This window comes from Sus scrofa, chromosome 14 (genome assembly GCF_000003025.6).
Source record: "Sus scrofa isolate TJ Tabasco breed Duroc chromosome 14, Sscrofa11.1, whole genome shotgun sequence".
NCBI lineage: Eukaryota > Metazoa > Chordata > Mammalia > Artiodactyla > Suidae > Sus > Sus scrofa.
Genome location: NC_010456.5, coordinates 117,380,973 through 117,401,592, shown reverse-complemented (window position 1 = coordinate 117,401,592; position 20,620 = coordinate 117,380,973). Strand labels below are relative to the sequence as shown.

The 20,620-nt window shown below is 37.9% G+C and overlaps 1 long non-coding RNA gene across 2 annotated transcripts in view; it reads left to right on the top strand.

The window, feature by feature from the left end:
- Positions 3,503 to 20,620, top strand: part of LOC110256694 — a 437,592-nt gene continuing 420,474 nt past the window's right edge. For both annotated transcript variants that reach the window (XR_002338577.1, XR_002338575.1), the window contains exon 1: positions 3,503 to 3,826. This is a non-coding gene — a long non-coding RNA (uncharacterized LOC110256694). The remainder of the gene's footprint in view (positions 3,827 to 20,620) is intronic.

Genomic DNA, 20,620 nt, shown 5'->3' with positions numbered 1-20,620 from the left:
TTATCAATGTACAAGTATGGGCTAAGTTATGAGAGGTTCCCTCCGCCAAAAAGCATGTTATATTTCAAATTAAGCTAGAGTTTGGGTTAGTTCTTTTAGTCAAAAAGCAGGACAAAAAAGAAATTTCCTCTATACCTGTGGGAGTTAGGGAAAGAGAGAGAGCAAGAGCAAGCAAGCAAAAAGTTTTTCATTTACATTTTTGTTTTAAATAATGATTTTTCTGTTTTTAAACCAGGGGAAGATTGCCACTAAGATTTGCTTAGAAATCACTTACATCTTTTTAATCTAAGGTAGTTGCTGCAGCTGAGCCTGCTGGTTAATGTCATGTTGGGACCGAAGTGAAAGCGACAAGGTAAGTGTCCTTCATTTCTAAGGGGCATTATGGCAGGAGAAGTCAGGGTTCATTTTGGCTGATTCACAGACCAACTAAATCAGCTTAGATTCAGCTGATAGAAGACAGTAGGGTCATGGATCAGCAGGATTCATTGCTCAGGTATAATATTTTGCAGAGTGATTGACAGAGCAAAGAGTAAAACAAAACAAAAAAGTACAACAGCAAAACAAAGCAAACTACTACCACCACCAAATCTCTGTGGGAAGACCTAGAGGAGAAAGGACAATTAGTCAGGGTTAGAAAATGGTCACAAGCACTTATGAAGCTTCTAGAAAGTGGGAAGGACTACTCTAACATTTGTAACAGAAACTCAGTAAACTCTCGCAAACTGATTAAGGCTGATCTTGCCTATCTGCAAAAGCAATATTCCAGTGCTTTGTTCTTCAATAGTAGATTTTGAAACTAGACTTCTTGGTTTAAGAAGTTAAAATTGGCTCCACCATTCGCTAATTTTATTATCTCAGCTGAGTTCCTGAAATTCTTTGAGATTTGCACATGAAAAATGGGGATAACAGTAGTCACTTCATAGTTGGCTTCTGAGGAAACAAAACATATTAATATGGCATAGAATGTTTTAGAGTGTTTGTCACACAGTAATTTCTCACTAAGTGCTAGGTATTTTTATTACTATTATTATTATTACTCTTTTTCTATAAGTACCCACAGATAACAATAATTCTTTGCTTTGGGAAAGTCATTTTTTCTGACCTGTAGTTTCCTATAAAATGTGACATTTTCAGCTTTGATCTCTGTGTGATTAGTTTAGAGGATCACTTCAAAATATGATGTCATGTAACCCTTCCTAGAGCACTAGGAGGAAGCAGGTGAAATTATTTTCCATTTTATGGATTAGATAATAGAGGCCCAGAGAGATTAATTGATGTGTACATAGTCATTGTATCACCATGACTTAAACACAGTGTTTGTAGTAGAAAGTCCTGTATACTGTTCACTATGATTTCTAGAATTTCCAAACATAAATACGCTGATAGAGTTTCCGTCTTGTTGAAGCTTTGAAGTTAGCAGAAAGTCATTCATTAAATTTTTCTCTCTCTGATTCCATAGTAGGTTTAGGTCTATATAACATTATTGTGTAGTCTACTTTAGTTTGACTAGGAGACCTTGATATATTGCTGAGAGCACTGCACCTGTGACTTGTTACAAGAAAGCAGCTGTACGATTCCACTCCTCTGGTTTATGGAGAGCCACTTATTTTCATATACATGCCAAAGGGATGTTTTTGGGGTCTCTGGGGTCGCCAGGTATGATGATGAAGCCAGAGCATGACTCAGTCACCTACTATGGGTTGAAACTAGCTGGAGATCTTTAAGAAACTGATTCAGACTAATTTCTAATGCCATAGTTCTTAATATTGCGTGAGCTACAATGCCAAAGCCTTTTCCAATGGTTTATTAAACTGTCAGAGGCATATTTATGAATAATAATGAAGTCAAGGTAACATATTACTTTGCATCTATAAGAGTGTGTTGGAAAGCTTTTCCTGCCCTCCATTTCACCCTCTAGAATGTCATCAAATGCAGGGGTAGCACACTTCTTGTCTCCAAGCTTCCTTCCACCTTGTATCCCCTCAACAACTCAGCATGTGTCCAACAACCAAACAAATAGTAGCATTAGATTATCACCAATGACTTGTTACAAGAAAGGAGCTATTCCTTTAATTCTCCAACAGCACAGATATGCTCTTTATCAGCAGGAATTTCAAGAAGAGTGTCAGTTACCCTGACAGAACAAGCTCAGATTGACAGGAAATGTCACACATCAGCTTCTCAAGACTCTAGGAAACTTTTATGTATCATTATTCACCTTTAAATAAAATACAGCTAAAGCTGCCACTCAGGTTTGTAATGAGGTAAACACCATTGATGTTTTCTGTATGGTAAGAGAGGAAACACATTCAGAAAATTCCCAGAGAAGAGCCATCGTTTTTAATGGGAAATAGCAGTCATCAGGTTCTTATTGGGTATCCACTTTTTTTCAGCCCTCAGCTGGACACCGCATGGGAGCCTTGGAACAAATAAATGAAGCAGGGTTATCTTTTAGGAATTCATGACTTCTCTGGGGGAGGTAAAACGTATTTACTGGAGATAATTTTGAAAAAATCATAAGTGAACTGAAGGCTAAATTGAAGCACAGATAAGTGTGCTTCTATAGATGATAAAGGGGATATGCGTTTTGAATAATCAGGAAGGGGACAGCTATTCAGGAGGAACAAAGTATGGTCAAGAGAAGAGACTAAATAAACTTCCTCCCGTGAGATGGCTATGTGCTGACCATTTGCCTTATATTGGATTGGGGGAAGGATCAGGATATCTTTAGGAGGAATACCTCAGTGAATTGAATGAAAGGTTCCAATTTTGCTCTTTCCTATAATAGATGTCTACATCTACACTGGTACAATGGTAAATGGGGGGGGGGTGGATGTAGCTGCGCTTCACTTTGGTCTTGGCCATGTGACTTGGCAAATGAGCTGTTAATGGATGGGATGGAAGCAGGTGCTTGACATGGGCTCACAAGATTAAATTTGCTCTTTGTAATTTGAGATCTGCCATGTTAGCTGGGTAGCTGGTCCTTCTGCCCAGACCTGAGAAGAAACATGCATGGGGCCAGACCCAAGCCCAGCTCTACAGTGTATCCAAGCCCAGCCGGATCCCATAATCCAGAAATAAGTACAATCCCTCAGCAGAGTTTAGATGAGGTTCACTAGTATGTTTTTAACTAGCAGATAAGAGTGGGAGAATACAGGCTTCTTGTTAAAAGCCACTAAGATAGTGGTTTTCTGCTACACAGAAAATACTGACTGATAGAGAAATTAAGGTTTCCCTCATATATTTTAACCTACAGGGGAAATAATGGTTTGTGCTTAAGTATACTATTCAGTAACTAGGAAAAGTGTCTTAAAAGAAGTGTAAAGAATTCTGGCATTGCAGAGGAGGTAAGAAGCCTCAGGTTTACAAAGACTTTCTGAAACTACTAAAGGACAGGTAGGCTTGGGGCTGATTGTGCAGACAAGATAAGGATGGAGAAGGGGTTTGCACTGTAAGCACCTGAACTTGTTTTTATGTTGTAACCCACATGCCTGACATTAACCTTTGATTGCTGCAGCATCCTCTTCAAACACAGCTATTTCAAATAAACTCATTGCCAGATACAGGACTATATAAAGAGCCAGATGCCCCACCCCGGAAGTTCCCTTTATTTTAGAGTTCTGATTGGCTTGGTATCTGACCATTCGTTTGCTAGTTTTCCCGTTATTGCTCTTATGTTTTAAATTCCCAGCAAAGGTGAACTTGTAAAACCCTAGGCACCTCATCCTCGACCCCAATAAAAGCAGAACCCTGGGCTGCCTGCTTCCTTTCTCTGCCTGTAGTCCTGCTGTGTAGCTGCAGGTGTGCCACATACCCTTCAGGACTTGTGAGTAAAAAAATCTCTTTTTTTTTTTCTGAAGTTCTCTGCTGGTTTCGTTGCTGAGGTGTGTTTTGCAATCAAAATAAGAAGCACAAGGGCCTGTTGAGCCACAACATTGGCTACAAAAAGAGAAATGTTTGTGGGGGGCTTGCATTAGACCCATGTAAGTGGCCCCATGTTTCTAGCCAATGGCATTGCTGTAGAAAGTCTAAGACCTTGGCACCAAACGGTATCCAGTTTAGAAAGTGGAAAACATGGGGAAAAGAAGGCAGAGTATAAACGGAGTGATGTCTTTCATTTCTATTGCTGCTACTAAGCCAGGTTCCTTTGCCCAACATGCAGCAAGCCAAAGGCTGAGATGCTAAAATTGGCAGCAGAGAAAAGGTTTATTCATTAGGCAGTCAAGCCAGGGGATGGGAAAATAATATCTCATCTGCCTCCATGAAGATAAGGTTGAGAGATACTTATGGGATAAAGAGGCATGGGGAAAGGTCATTGGAGGTAAGAAAATTGAGGTAATTGGTGTTCTGCTCAGCTGCAACAACACTACAAGCTTCTTTGTGGGATGCATGTTGAGAAAATAGTGGAGTTAGCAACTTGTTACGAAAAGTGGGCCCAACTGCTCGCTGCTCTAAAGCTAATAAAGACACAGGATTGGTAGAAAAACGTTTGCTTTATTTTGGACGTCAGCAAACAAGGCAGGGGGAGGGAACCTGTATCAAAAGGCAGAATTCCCCCTACTGACAACCAGTGGGCAAGATCTTTTAAAGGAGAGTTTCAGGGGTGTATAGGTGGAGGGAGGGGGCTACGAGCAAAGCAGCACAGTCAGCTCTGATAGTCAGCTTGAATGCTCATACAGTGGTCTGATCAGTGTTTCTGAATGGTGGCAGCTTGTGTTATGTCATGGTTATAGTCTGCTCATCCTGGAGTTAACTTCTGCCTGGTGGAGGTTTCAGTTTCTACAAGACAGGTCACAGGATGTGGCTCAGAATATTATCTATAGCCGTTGAGAAGGAACCAAATGTCTTTGACTTAAGGACTAAATTGTAATTGTTTTGTTCTGTTTGTTTTCCTTTGCTTCTGCATTTTCTCATTTCTCTGATTAAATTTATTCTTTTGCTAAAGCTTCTCTACAGACAAAAGGCAGATAGAAGACATTGTGGGGGGAAGGACCATAGAGTTGTGTTCTGTTTCATTCTGAGGGTGGAGTTTTTGGTTCTGTGATGTCAAAAATTCGCCGAATGAACACTCTCATTCCCAGCTGGAGGGTCGGTGGTCCCGACCAATCTTAACTGGCTGAAGCTTGAATTGGACAGACACTGACTCCAGCTTCCCAAAAAATAACTCCCGCAAACACCTTATGACTTCTAAGTTAGAGATACTTATCTATAGGGGTAGTGGAAGGGTTTTGTAACTATTGTTGAGGCTATAGGATGCTTGAAGGGTATGCAAGTTTCATAAAAACAATTAAAATGAGCTTGATCAGTGAAAGCAGGTTACAGTTTATTATTTATTAAGCATATTATAGGTTAATGGATCTAACTGATGGTTACGCTTGGTTTCATTGCTGCCGTAACAAATTAGCACAGATTTAGTGGCTTAAAAATGATGCCCATTTATCACCTCATAATTGTGTACGGCAGAATGCTGGGTGCAGCATCACTTAGCTAAGTACTCTGCTTAGAGTCTGCAAGCCATTTGTAAGGTATTAGAGCTGTGGTCCTTTCTGGAGGCTCTGGGCATCCACATCCAGTCTCGTTCAGGCTGTCGGCCAGATTCAACACATTGCAGTTGTAGGACTGAGGTCCCTATTTCCTTGCTGGCTGTTAGCCTGGAATTAATCTGATCTTAGGGGCTGCCTGTGTTCCTTGCATACTTTCCACGTGGCCTCCCTTCCTGGCAGTGGCTTAGTCTATGGGTGGGGTCTCTGTCTCCTGCTTTCTTTTTTCTTCTCCTTCATCTTCCATTATATCTGACTCTTTTCCTTTCCCATTCTGCTTCTAAGGGCTCATGTGATTACATTGTACTCATCCATATAATCAAGAATAATCTCTCTATTTGACAATCATCTGAGTAGTAATTTTAATTCCATCTTCAAAGTCTTTTCACAGCAGTACATAGATTAGTGTTTGACTTAATAACCAGAGAATAGAAATTGAAGGTGGGAAGTAGGGGGACTTTAGAATTCTACCCACCACAGGTGATACAATAGAAAATTAATCCTATTTGAATAAAAGGAAGGAAACAGTTGAGTAGAGAGAGATGAACTTGAACCAATAGATTGGGGCTTGAAATTGTAAAGTTTTATATGCCAGGACAAAGGCCATAGGGAGTAAGGAAAAGTTTCTTGTGCAGAGCAGTCATGAAATGAGAATTATACATTAGGATAAGTGATTGCAGAACATGGGCAGTGCATTTTGTTTAGAAGAAGTTGCAGAAAAGAGTAATCTCAGTTTACACATTATTGCAATTGTGCATGGTCATTTCAACAAGATTTAATTTTGGTTTGAGTAGTAAATGTAGCAAGAGGGACAGATATGAATGCCTACCAGGGTCAAATCTAAGACTGTCCCCTGAGTAATTAGAGTGGAAATGAAGGGAGGAGGATAGAGTCGGGGATAACTGTGGCATCAGTGATGAGAAAGAAGGTGGTGCTATTAATTGAAAAAGGGAATAAAAGACATGAGAAGAAGGTTAAGGTTCATTTGGATAGTTTCTGAGAGGAGTTTCCCAACAAGTAGTTGGAAATAGGGTCATGTGGGCTAGAGAGAGTATTCCAGCAGCTCTCTGAAAAGAGATGAGTGCCCAAGTTTGGGGGCACTTATAAGACCAACGAGAAAGATTTAGGAGGAGATATGGAGGGAGAAAAATGAGAGCTTGAGAACAAAACATAGAAGAATGTCTATCTTGTGAATAGGAATAAGAAAGATGTTCAGTGAAGGTCACTGAGAAGGCTTCGTGGAAGTCATGGAAGTGATGGAAGGAAATTTAAGTGACATGAAAGGTGAATGTGAGAGAATTTCAGGAAGGAGGTGATAGATAATGATGTAAACTGAAAAAAAAGGTGGCTTTACTCTTAACTCTGGAAAATATTAGGAGTTTACCCAAAACCAGTTTGTTCTAAGAAATGGAAAAAAGATCTCATGTGCATTATTGCAGAATGTACATATAGCTGTGTTTTCAACTGTGCCCTTTGTTTGCAGAAAGCTACTAAATATTGCCCATGAAGAGTCCCTAATAAGGAAACATCTCTTGGCTTCAAAAATATCTAGATAACTCATGAAATGATGGGGAAACAAAATTAGGTTCATTTTTCCTTGGATTTTTAGGGGACAGAGATACACCTGAAAACGTTGTTTCAGCTGCCAGAGAGAACCAGTGATCTCTTTCCAAAAAGGACATTTTCAAAATAGAGTGGCATGTTTTTGGCAGGTCACAGGTTTGTGTTTGTCAAATATTTCTGATGTAAAGAGAAGAAAAAAACAAAGTGATTCTTAATTGGTTACCACTTGCCGAGAAAGCACACAAGTCCTCCAAGTTGTACAAAGCTCTCAAGTACTGCCTATCCACCCTCAAATATATTCCTCAACAAAAATTGAAATTGAAGAACTGTGGCTTTTGAATATAATGGGGAAAAATAGCCAGTTTCTTATTTGTGCTAAATTTGGAAATACGTTTTTTGTATAAGAATTGTTTGAGCTATCTAGTGGTGTTTTTGTTTTTCACTGGAGTTTGCCATCAAATGTGAATTCTGTGCTATTTCGTAAAAGCACAGTCCCCAATTTTACTCTCGACTTCAGCAGACACACAGACATGGCCAGTTGCCTGCCCAATAGATTCTGTGCTTTTGTTTAGGTAATCCACTCTTAAGCATGGCCCTGTATCTCAGTCGCCCATCCCTAGGAATCCCATTCTTCTTTTCTTGTAAGTGGTTTGGGAGTAGGTATAAGATAGAATTCTGGCCAAAGACAGGCAAGGAGAAGTCTTCTGGGAACATTGCTGGGAGAACTTGTTCTACTTGTAATAAGGTATGTAAGAAAGAATATGTTCCTCTCCTTCTGTTGGAAATTTTTATGTCTGAAAATTATCTCTAGAATTGTAGAAGCCATTTGGTGACCCTCTGGGCAAAACCAGCAGACTGAAAATGGTTATGGGAAAAGAGGAATGTACATGTGTCCTTGACGTTGTTGACTGATGAATGGGCCAAGTTAAAGTTACCATACCTTGGGATTTCTTCAGAGTTATTTTCCCTAATATAAGGACATTTTGAGTTGGATTTTTGACTTATCAAAAATGTATTAACTGATCATCTGCCATCCCACTTTCTCTAGGAAGTCTGGAGGGTGTGATTCATGAGTCGGAGGATGAAATAGGCAAAGTCTGAAAGTCTAGGCCATGGGCCACTTTAGCACTGGTCCAGAGAATACTATTCAGCCTTTGCAGAGAACTAAAAGCAGAGGGAAAAAGTCCCAAAACTTCTTGACAAACAGCTTCTCAGGTCCAATTTGAAAATGAGGAATATAGAGAAAAATTCTTTGAAAACTGAAGTACAGTACGATCACTAATTGGTATGATTCAAATCACATATCAGGGATGGAGTTAAGCAGGATCTTGTTTGTTGTCATTGTTTCAAAGCAGGATGTTGTGGGTATGGAGTTCTCAGTAAAGAGGCCAGAGCTGGATGAGTATGCGAAAAGCAGAGCAGTGGATAGCAAAACTTTATGGACTTGTGTGGTTTCAACATATTCATTGAACAATGCTTTGACCAGAAACCAGAGATCTTAGCCTGAGCTTCTCACATGCTTAATTGAGGTAAAATATACTTTGGCACACACTTAGACACATTATTAATCCTTTTGAAGATAGCTTTCACTTGAACAAGTGGTGTAAATTAGAAATTGTCACAAAGAAATGTGCCATTTTTTTGATGCAAGCAGAATCAGATGATTTGATATGATTACTGGTTAAAATATAATTGCAAAGCACCCGTACTTCTGATAAATGTTGAAGACTTCACTGAGGAGTCAAGAGATTATTCTTGGATATAAAGTCAGTAGAGAATGCATATGTAAAGTGCTCTTACCAGATTTATGCTGAAACACCATAAAAAGAAAACACACACTACAAATCTAGGGAAAAGAAAGGACAAACAAAAGAAAGTATAGCATTGATATCATAGTTCAAGTTAAGAGAACTTATAACAAATTCTTATATTAGCCTAATGAATGAATGGTCAGGGAAATTTTTACATTGCTTCCATTTATTTATTTTGTAATTTCAGAGCTTCTGTTCAGGTATAGAACTCAGATGGTAGTTAGTCTCTTTCCCTTTAGAAGTTAATCTCTTGCTGAAGACAAGGAATAAAGAAATAAAATTTATGGTGTGTGTGTGCATGCATATGCATACATACTCAGGGAAAAGTAAAGCTCTTTTGGTTCAGGGTAAAAGCTCTTCAATTTTGGCCAATATATTTTATTTCCATCTAGGGGTTATGGTTACCATAATGGATAGTGAAGGTTTAGAGAGAATAATTAAGAAGCTTTTGATGGGATCACAGAAGAAACCAAAATGGACAAGAATGCAGAGATAGAGCAGGTTCCAAGATATCATCAAAGATTTGTATTCACTCATTCCAACAATTTTGTCCTACATTCCTTGGAAAGTTGGTTATAACACCGATTGTAATTGAGGCTACTCCACAAAACAACCAAAAGCCCAGTGATGATGACTTGAAAACCTCTGAACTGAATATATTTTCCTACTTCTTTAAGCTTTGCAACTGATTTGCTCTACTTAAATGTACAGTAGGGGGGCAGGTTCATATGCCTTGAACTCTAGCATCTCCCTCAGAATACCTGAACTGAACCACAATGCTGAAGTTCTTCATTTTGAGAAATTCTGGTATGTACGAAGAAATGTTTAGTACAAATAGTAGGCTAAACATGAATTTAATAGCACTTTCATGTTAGTGAGCAAGGAATTCATGAAAGGATTATAATGGAAAAAAGTTAATTAGGTTCGTTCAAATAATTATAAAATAGTTACATGAATTTAAGCTATTTTTAGGATTATACTTTGAAATACTTTTATAATATCAATAAGCTTGGGATTTCATTTACCCTCTAACAGAATGGCCAAAAAACTCTTTAAACTCTCTAGTTAAGGACCCCATAAATATTTATTCTTTAATAAATGTAGCCTTTGGTAAGGATCTGGAAAATAGAGATCTTAGCACTCTTTTGCTTCGCATGATGATAATGACAAGTAATCACTGTTTTTTTTTTTGTATTTATTGTATTAAAAAATTCATTTGCTACTATGAGTATTTGGGATGGCCTCTGGGTGAATTTTAATTTAAGGGAAACAAATTTAGAAGCCTAGGAATATATCATCCATATGTATCACACTGGTACATTTTGACAAACTGTCACTGGATTTAAACAACAAGTAGCCTCCATTTTCACTGCTCATGAATAGGGTATGTTTAGTGTCTCATGGATCCAGTCACTCTAGAAATGCCTTGAGAACAGCTGTTTCCACAGAATTTTGGCTCACTGGGTTTCTGTCAAAACTCAGAACTACAAATACTGCTCTGAAGACAGGAGGCGAGGGAACGCTTCAAGAGTGAACATGATTTTAAAGTTCAAAATAGCTCACATTGGCTTTGGCGCAGGAGGTGTGTGTGTGGGTGGGGGGTGTGAGGGGGAGAGAGATTTTCATTTCTAACTCAAAATTCATTCAGGGTTCTTTATAAATACTCTCCAATTTCTATCAAAAATGTTGTTATTATCAAGCCTAATTTTACTTTTTTTTTTTTTTTTTTTTTTTTTTTTTTTTTTTTACTGTGAAGAAGATGGAGTGATGGTGGGATCTATCAGAGTTAAGGAAAGGCAGCGTACACCATGGTTAAGCTTTTGGGCTTTAAAGCCAGGCTGCTCAGGCCGAATACCAGTCAGCTCCAGTGGGTGATAGGATCTTGGGTAGAAGTCTCAACCCTTGTGCACCTTGAGGCAAAGTGGGACTGGTGATAATCCACTTCCTATAGCAGTTGAGAGGGTCAGTGAACACAAAGAACAGTTCCTGGTACTTAATAAATACTCTACGATTAAATGGCTCTTTGAATTGGTTATTGCTAAGAAGTCCCTTTGCTTGCTATACTCAGCTCATACTTTGATCTCTTTGATTTTTTTTTTATATAAGTAAGCTTCACTTCTTTAGAACTACTTAGATCATCAAAACCTAAATTTTAGCAATCTTGATGACATTTCAGTCTGAAGTGGATAGGAGTCCAGGAATCCACTCTAGAGAGCTCTCCAGCATCCTGTATCAGGAGATAAACACACCTTTTGAGAGTGAGAAGAGCCAGCTTGCTGTGGTAGAGTTTGGCAAACGTTCTGGAAGTAGGTGTGAAGTCTTTGGGTAAGGAGCAAACGTGTTCTCTGATGGGCGTAATCTTTCATCAGGATTAAATTTTTATCTAAGACATTTTCGGTTCCTAAAAGATGCCTCATTTTGCTTTGGACATAGAGCCAAAGACGTTGCTACAGCTCCTAATTCTCTTAAATTCCCTGGATATGAAATTTCTTTCGGATTAACATAATGATATGTCAGTAACCTAGAGTAAGTACTAAGTGTCTAGTTAACATGATAAAACTAGTAAACCACCAAAAACAGGGTAGCCTTCTTGGTCTTGTGATTTCTCAGAGCACTCTGTCTTTATGGCAGAATCTTTCATCCAGGGAATAGATTTGCTTATTTTAGTACCTTTTAAAGATAAATAATTTGTAGGGTGTTTGAGGAATGGAAACTTGGGTAGTATGGCCAACACAAGGTTTGATTTCTTTTTTTATAGTGGTACATGCCATTTGAACAAATTCTCTTAGATTTTTTATTCCAGCTCTTTTCTATTAAAGCTGAGGGTAAATTTACATAAAAACAATTCTAAGGTCATCTTCAAGACAGCTACTTTTAGACAGCTATTTAGAACTGGGAGGTATTAGCTGGCATTAATTACCTGATTTTCCACAAACTTCATGTCTTTAGCTACAGCTCTTTATTTCAAGAAGACTTAATAAAATGTCTTCAGATGAATTTCTCAATCAGAGTCCTCACGACATGCAATTAAGTAATGAAGCTGAGATTTTTAGGAAGAGTTTTGTATTGAATTAGAGATAGGAGAAATGACTTAACCAGGCTTTGCACAAAGAAAAGTTAAGATGTGTGACAAGAAGGAAATCATGTAGATAGAATGACTAATGAACCTACTCTTGTTTTAAATTATAATGTTATGCCTTGAAAAGAAGTAAAAAATTAAAAGGCTTGTAGTTGTATTGCTTTTTTTGAGAAGTGTTATTGATTCTATTGGAAGACCTATAGCAATTCACAGAGTTTATTGTTCATAAGAATCACCCCGATGCTGGTTAAAACGGCAAGTTTCTTTGTCCCATTTAAGAGCTACTAAATGAAGAATCTCAGTTTTGTGCACAATTAAGTTCAAAATAAGCTTGTGTAAATTATCCAGCCTCCCAAAAAATTTCACCCATTTTTTTTCTCGTTATTAAATTTTCCTTTACTAAATCTGTAACAGGAGTCAAGTTAATCTACCATTTCTGTCTGTCTGTTTTATCCTGCCAACTTTATTGAGATAAAGTTGAGATATTAAAGGTGTAAAATGTGATTCGATAAACATATGTTGTGAAATGATTACGACAATCAGTTTAATTAACTTGTTTATTATCTTACACAGTTATCTCTGTGTGTGTGCGCATGTGGGTATAGTGTGAATGTTTAAGTTCTACTCTTTTAGAAAATTTAAAATATTCAATACAGTGTGAACTATAGTCATCACGCTATATATTAGAGCCCCAGAAACTATTCATATTAAAACTGAATGTTCATACCCTCTGACCAGTATCTATTTCTCCCACTCCTCAGCCCCCTGTTACCAGCATTCTATTCTCTGCTTTTACACATTGGACTTTTTTTTTTTTTTCCTTTTTTAGATTCCACATATGAGTGAGATCATATAGAACTCCGCCTGGTTAAATTCACTTCATGTATTATAGATTTATGCATGTTGTTGCAAAAGGCAGGATTTTTTTTTCATTCTATTGACTGAATATCATTCCATTATGGTATATATACCTCATCTTCCTTACTCATTCATCTGGTGGACACAGAGGTTGTTTCAACATCTTGGGTATTGTGAATACTGTTGCAGTGAACAGGAAAGTGCGGGTATATTTTCAAGATTCTGATTTCAGTTCTTGGGGATTTATTCCCAGAAGTGAAATGACTAGATCATGTATTAATTTTATCCTTCTGTCTTTTTTGAGGACCCTCCATACTGTTTCCTCTAACGGCTGTTCCAATTTACATTCCCACAAACAGTGCGTGAAGGGATGCTTCTCCACATCCTCATCAACCTTTTTTGCCTGTGGTCTGTCTCTATTCCTCCCTCCTTTCCTTCCTCCCTCCCTCCCTTCTTACCTTTCAATAATGCCATCTTAAAAATTATGAGGCAATATCTTGTTGTGCTGATTTTCAATTCCCTGATAGTGATATTGAATACCTTGTAATATAGACCTCTTGGTCACTTGTATGTCATCTCTGGAAGAAATTTTGATTCAGGTCATTGGTACATTTAAAAAGTCATTTATTTTTGTTTGAGCTATATGAGTTTCTTACATATTTTGGATATTTACCAGATATTTTGATTTTCATACTTTCTCTCTTTCTATAGGTTGCCTTTCATTTTGTTAATTGTTTCCTGTGCTGTGCAGAAGCTTTTTAGTTTGATGTAGTCCCACTAGTTTTTTTTATTTTTTCGCTTGTGGTGTCATATCCAAAAAATCATTTCCAAGACTAATGCCATTGAGTTTTTCCCTATGTTTTCTTCTAGGAGTTTGACTTTCAGGTCTTATATTTAAGAATTTAATCCATTTCAAATGAATTTTTGTAAGTGCTATTAAATAGAAGTCTAGTTTCATTCTTTTACAGATGGCTATCCAGTTTCCCAAAACCATTTATTGAAGAGACTCTCCTGATTGTGTATTTTTTGCACCTTTGTCAAATGTTAATTGACCATATATATATGGGGCTATTTCTGAGCTTCCTACTCTGTTCATTGATCTATATGTATGTTTTTTTTTTAATGCCAATACCATACTATTTTGATCAATATAGCTTTGTTATACAGTTGGAAATCAGGAAATGTGATGCCTCCAGTTTTTTTCTTCTGGCTCAAGAATGTTTTGACTACTAGGGGTCTTTTATTGTTCCATACACATTTTAGGATTGTCTTTTGAATTTCAATAGGGGTTGCATTGAATCTATAGATTGCATTAGGCAGTGTGGACATTTTAACAACATTAATTTCTCCAGTCCATAAATGGGTTATCTTTCCATTTATTTTGTATTCAGTTTCTTTAATCAATGTCTTACGGTTTTCAATATACACATCTTTTGCTACTGGTGATAGTATTTATGCCTTCAAAAATAAATTCTTAGATACGGAGAGATTCTGAGGTCAATAGGAACTTAAGTTCATCTAGTTGTAACATTTATTTGGTAGTGACCTTCTGCCAGGTATAGAATGTTAGATCATAAGGTCTAGGACATTGTTACTGCCCCCAGTACGCTCTTAGTCAAGTAAAAGACACAGTCCGTGTAACAGATACGAGACTGGTCAGTAAATTGCGAGAAGTGCTTACAGGAGGCCTTTAGGAAGGGCATATAGCATAGCATTAGGGATGTGGGGAGGCTCAGGAATTATATTCTAAATGAGATAACATTAGGGCCACATGTATCTTTTTGAAGCACTATTTATAGCCAAGACAAGGAAGTAACCCAGTACCCATCACCAGACAATTGGATTAAGAAGATAGAATATGTACACACAGTGGAATATTACTCAGCCATAAAAAATAAAATACTGCTATTTGTAGCAACATGGATGGGCCTAGAGAATCCTATGCTTAGCGAAATAAGTCAGACAAAGACAAATACTGTCAGATATAACTTATATGTGGCATCAAAAAAAAAAAAAACAAATGCATGTATATGCAAAACAGAAACAGACTCAAGGATAGAGAAAAATTCGTGATTACAAAAGGGAATAGGGGAGGGGCAAATTAGGGGTATGGGCTTAACAGATAGAAACTATTCTGTATAAAATAAGCAACAGGATATATTGTGTCCTCACAGAGAATTATACCCATTATGTTATAACATCTATAATGGAGAATAATCTGCAAAAATACCGAATCACTATGCTATAGACCTGAATCTGATACAGTATTGTAAATCAACTACGTTATCAAAAAAAAAGGGAGATTTCAAAGTGATGAGCAACATTTGTCCAGAACAGGGGTTATTTGAGAGGATGGGTAAACAGTATAGGTTGGGGAGACATTTCTGACAAAGTCGTATTTTTGGAGATGATATGCATTAGGTGATTATTGTAGATGAGTTCAGAGAAAAAAGCAGATCTTTGCGTGTTAATGTTTAGGACCTTGGACTTTGGATTGTTGACGAGGCTTTTTGCTGAATGCACTCATGTCAGAGATGGCTAAAAACCAACAAGGTATACTATCAAGTGGCTGAAAATTTTGTTGTTCACATCAATTTGCTGTTTAGGGAACAAGACATAGTTCTTTCTCTGTTGTGGGTAGATAAAGCCAGCTAACCTGTTTTTTTTTTTTTTTTTTTTTTTTTTTTTTTTTTTTTTTTTTTTAAGGCTTCTTAGGGCCGTATCTGTGGCATATGGAAGTTCCCAGGCTAGGGGTCAAATTGGAGCTGTAGTTGCCAACCTATACCATACCAACATGGGATCCGAGCTGCATCTATGGCCAAACACCACAGCTCACAGCAACACCAGATCCCCCACCCCACCCACTGAGCAAGGCCGGTGAGCCAACCCGCATCCTCATGGAAACCAGTCAGATTTGTTTCTGCTGCACCACAATGGGAACTCCTTAACCCTCTTTTTGCACTAATCACTCAGTCTCATCTCTGAAATAGACAGTTTTTAAAAAAAATATTTTTAGGATCACATCTGCAGCATATGGAAGTTCCCAGGCTAGGGTTGAATCAGAGCTGCAGCTGCCGGCCCATACCACATCCACAGCAAAGCAGATCTCTGCTGCATCTGTGACCTACACCACAGCTCACAGCAATACTGGATCCTTAACCCACTTAGTGAGGCTAGGGATTTAAACCTGCATCCTCATGGATACTAGTCAGGTTCCCTGTCCCTGAGCCACAGTGGGAACTCCTGAAATAGATAATATTAATGGGTGGTATTTACCTTAGCTGAAGCTTCATGCTATTGGTGTAGAGACATCATAGCATGTGCTAGTGATGCTACAATATAGAATGTCAGCACAGTCTAGTATATTGGTTAAAGGAACCTATTTTACATAAAGATCTATTTTATATAATGAGTATGGTGGTTAGGGTCTTAGAACATGCATTCAGATCCCAGGGTTAAATCTGAGTCCTGCCATGTTCTACCTGTGTGATCTTTCATAAATTACTTAATCTCTTTAGACCTTAGTAATTTTTTTTAGAGTATGGATGATAATACACCTACCTAACTGTACTGAGAATTAAATGAGGTAATACACTGTAATAAGTTCAATTGTACCGCCTATCCTCCCTCAGAAAGATTAGTCTTAACCCTCTTAGAATGTATCATCTTAAAATGTGAACTTATTTGAAAATACAGTTTTTATGGAGGTAATCACGTTAAAATGAGCTCATGATGGTAGATCTCAATCTATTATGACCGATGTCCTTGTAGAAAAAGGAAGTTTGGGGTTAGTAGATGGAAACTATTGCATCTGGAGTGGATAAGCAATGAGATCCTGCTGGATAGCACATAGAACTATATCTAATCACTTGTGATGGAACATGATGGAGGATAATGTGAAAAAAAGATATTTATGTATATGTATGACTGTGTCACTTTGCCATACAGCAGAAATTGACATAACAGTGTAAATCAACTATAATAAAAAGTATAAAAAAATAAAGTTACTTAATCGTCAGAAAAAAAAAAAGGGGGGTTTAGGCACAGAGACAGGCACATAAGAACCTGTGAACATGAAGGCAGAGATTGGGGCAAATTATCTTCAAGCCAAGTAACATTGAACATTTCTCTCAAACTGCTAGAAGCTAAGAGAGGCATGAAAGAGATTCCACAGCCTTCCAAAGGACACAAACTTGCTGACACCTTAATCTTAGCCTTGGAATCTCTAGAATTGGGAGACAATGTTTCTCTCTCTTTCTCTCTCTCTCTCTTTTTTTTTTTTTTTTTTTTTTTTGTCTTTTTATCTTTTGAGGGCTGCACCCACAGCAGCACATGGAGGTTCCCAGGCTAAGGGCCGAATCAGACAGATCTGCAGCCGAGGACCTACGCCAGAGCCACAGCAATGCAGGATCTGGGCCTGTCTGCTACCTACACCAGAGCTAATGGCAACACTGGATCCTTAACCCGCTGAGCAAGGCCATGGATCAAACCTGCAACCTCATGGTTACTAGTCGGGTTCATTAACCTCTGAGCCATGAGGGGAACTCCCAGTGTTTCTTTTATTTAGCTATCTAGTTTGTGACATTTTATTACAGCAACCCTAGCAAACTGATGCATACACATAAACTGCCTGGCACATACTAAGTGCTCAACAATGATCAGCTTTTCTTTCTGCTCTTAATATTGTTTTGCTATAGTCCTGGTTTCTTCTCAGACTCTTGCCTTGTCCGATATTGGTTATTTGGTGAGTGGGCCTTACTCTATGAGTCAGGGCTGGAAAACCAGAAATGCAATGCAGTATGTGATACACAAATATCTCATAATTTTGTGTAGGCAGAGCCATGAAACATGAAATTAGTTCTGGACCATTTCAAGGGAAGGTTCGAATGGTGGCCAGCAGAGATGAGCAAGGGCTTCAGAGGTGAACACACTAGACATGGCATCTTCAGAAAATGCAAGCTAATCAACAAGTAAAACAAACACAAAGCCAAAGCAATAATTTGATTATGGCTCAAGGGGAAGTTGAGCATATACAAATAGGAAACGAGTCTGCTTACATGATGGGTGTGTATCTTTTTCTCCCTGAATTAAAAGTATCTACTATTACATAGAATTGGCTACAACTAAAGATGGTTATAAGAAGAAAAATACCAAAGATAAAGGACAAGAAGTAGAGGAGCAGGAGAAAGAGTGGGAGTGGGGAGAACAGCTCTGTATAAATGGAGACCTTTCTTTCTACTGTGAATACGGCACTTGAGCAGAATTTCTCCGAAAGGTGTGATGGAACTTTTATCAGTGCAGTTTTTCTCAAGGAGAGGCTCTTGCTTTGAAGTTTATGAGCCTCTGGTGTGAAGTTTATGAACCACTCTGGACTTAACAGGGCTCTGCCCATGCACCTTACCAATTGAAAAGTGAGAAAGAAGAGAAAATATGTGGGAGTAGGTATTTGTCCTGACGGGAGTGGAAAGGAGTTATGAAAAGAGCAAGCAAGAAGGGGACAGAGAAAATAAATAGAAAAATGAAAGAAAGAATAGGCAGGCATTGTGACAAAGTACCCAGATTCTATACAGTAGCTCTGTGACTCTGAATAAATGACTAAGCTCTCTGTAGATTCTGCTTCCTCTTCTATAAAATGAAATTAATAGTAGCACATACTTCTACGAGTTCTTATGAGGGTTAAATTAGCTAATAGGCAAAATACTTACATTGTTTTTTATTGTATTATTACTGTGCTGGGGATCCATCAAGATGAGGTGATAAATTGTGGTATACTTAATCTGTCATTAAAAACAATCCGGTAGAGCTTCATGTACAATAAGGCAGGATGTCCAATAGCAGCAGTTAAGTGTAAAAAACAAACTGTAGGAGATGGTTCACAGTATTTACCCATGTGCATGAAAAAATATATTTTATTAATATTTGTATTTGTGTAGATTATTTTTGGAAGAATGATGAAGAAATTGGTTGTAATGCTTCCTCTGCAGAAGCTATATGGGATACATAAAGCATAGGAAGAGTTGCATGTTATTATATTCCTCCTTGTTCCATTTAAAAATATCATTGGCATATGTTTATTTTTTAAATTTTTGACTTTTTTTATGGCCACACTTCCAGCATGTAGAAGTTCCCAGGCCAGGGATTGAATCTGAGCCTCAACTGTGACCTACTCCGCAGCTGCTGCAAAGCCAGATCCTTTAATCTACTTTATGGGCCGTGGATCAAACCTGAGCCTCAGTAGTGACCTGAGCCACTGCACTTGAATTCTTAACCCACTGTGCTTTCAGCGGGAACTCCATGTATATTTTAAAATTAAAAGATAAAAACATGAATGTGAGAATAGCCCTTTTCCTATGGGTCAGGAAGATTAGATGAGATGTATCCATATATACGTGTTAACATTGTACTTGTCCATTTAAAAGCCCTCCAAAACATCATAATTATTACCACAGTTGGTTTTCAAAAACCTGTAAAGCATTGGTGTCAGGACCCCTATGGTTGTCAAACTCGAGGAATGCTCAAGTCCCTTATATAAAATGGCATAGTATTGGTATAGAACCTATGTACTTCCTCACATATACTTTAAAAAATATCTAGTCATATACAACAGCAAATATAATATAAATGCTATGTAAATGCTTGCCAGCATGCAGCAAATTCAGTTTTTGTTTTGGGGAACTTTCTGGAAGGTTTTAAAAAATATTTTTGATCTGCAGTTGGGTTGGTTGAATCCAGTTCTGCCAGAGCACCCGTTTTCATGTTATCAGGTTAGAAAGAACTTAAAAAATTGGGTCTCCAGGTGCTCCCAAGATTCTCTAAGATTTACAGAACGCCTCCTATGTGGAGCTGGATACCATTCAGTTTTTGGGTAAAAGTTTTCAGTTTGGGGAGAAATCCCAGAAGAGGAAGGTGTGCTTAGGAGCTAAGAGTTTATGAATAAAGTTTGGTCCTCAAACCACAATTTCAAAAGAAGGCAAATTTCCCTAAAGCCTTAGCTTATTGGCAATAAGCAACCGTCTAGCAAAACTGGAATCATTATGGATAGTTTGAAAGTGTTTAACTTATGCACTGGATAGAGTTTTATTTTTTCCCTAGTGTTAAATTAAAGCAGAAAAATTAGAGTCTAAAAAGGCAATCCTTAGCCAGGTGGCTAACTTAGGCTGTTCTCATTTTCATCCTTCGCAGATACCCTTTATTTATGGATTTATTCAAGGAGAGGCAGTGAATCAATCTCTATACCACTTAATTTCAGCAGACTTGTGTTAGAAAACCTGTTTTGTTTTCCTGTGCTGTACCTAGACCAACAAGAGGCTGCCTTTAATTGGTGATTTGTGGGAAAGCAGCTAGACTAGAGCTCATTAGTGGCTGAGCTGTTGACTCTGAGGCCATCCATTGGAAATGAGTTGAGAAAGTTGCCCTGCATTGAAGACTTTCTCTCCCAACAACATGACCTATAAAAACAAACAAAACCCCTTAACACTGGGGAAAATACTTTGTTTTCTTAAATGTATATGTTATGTACCGTTAAATGGGTTGCTGCAGTAAATTATGGGTCTGACCATGACATCTGTTTCACCTTGATGAGAAAAACCTGTCTTGGCAAGATACCATACTCTAAGAGCATAAGAGATCTGTAGAAGAGTAATACTTCCAGGTTTACTTCCCTGGGGTCTTGGGTTCTTCTTTCATTATGCTGTACTTTTTAGTTAACTCTATTTTCTAGTCTGCATATTGCATGGCAAATGCAAAATCCATTTAGTGTAAAAGCTTCT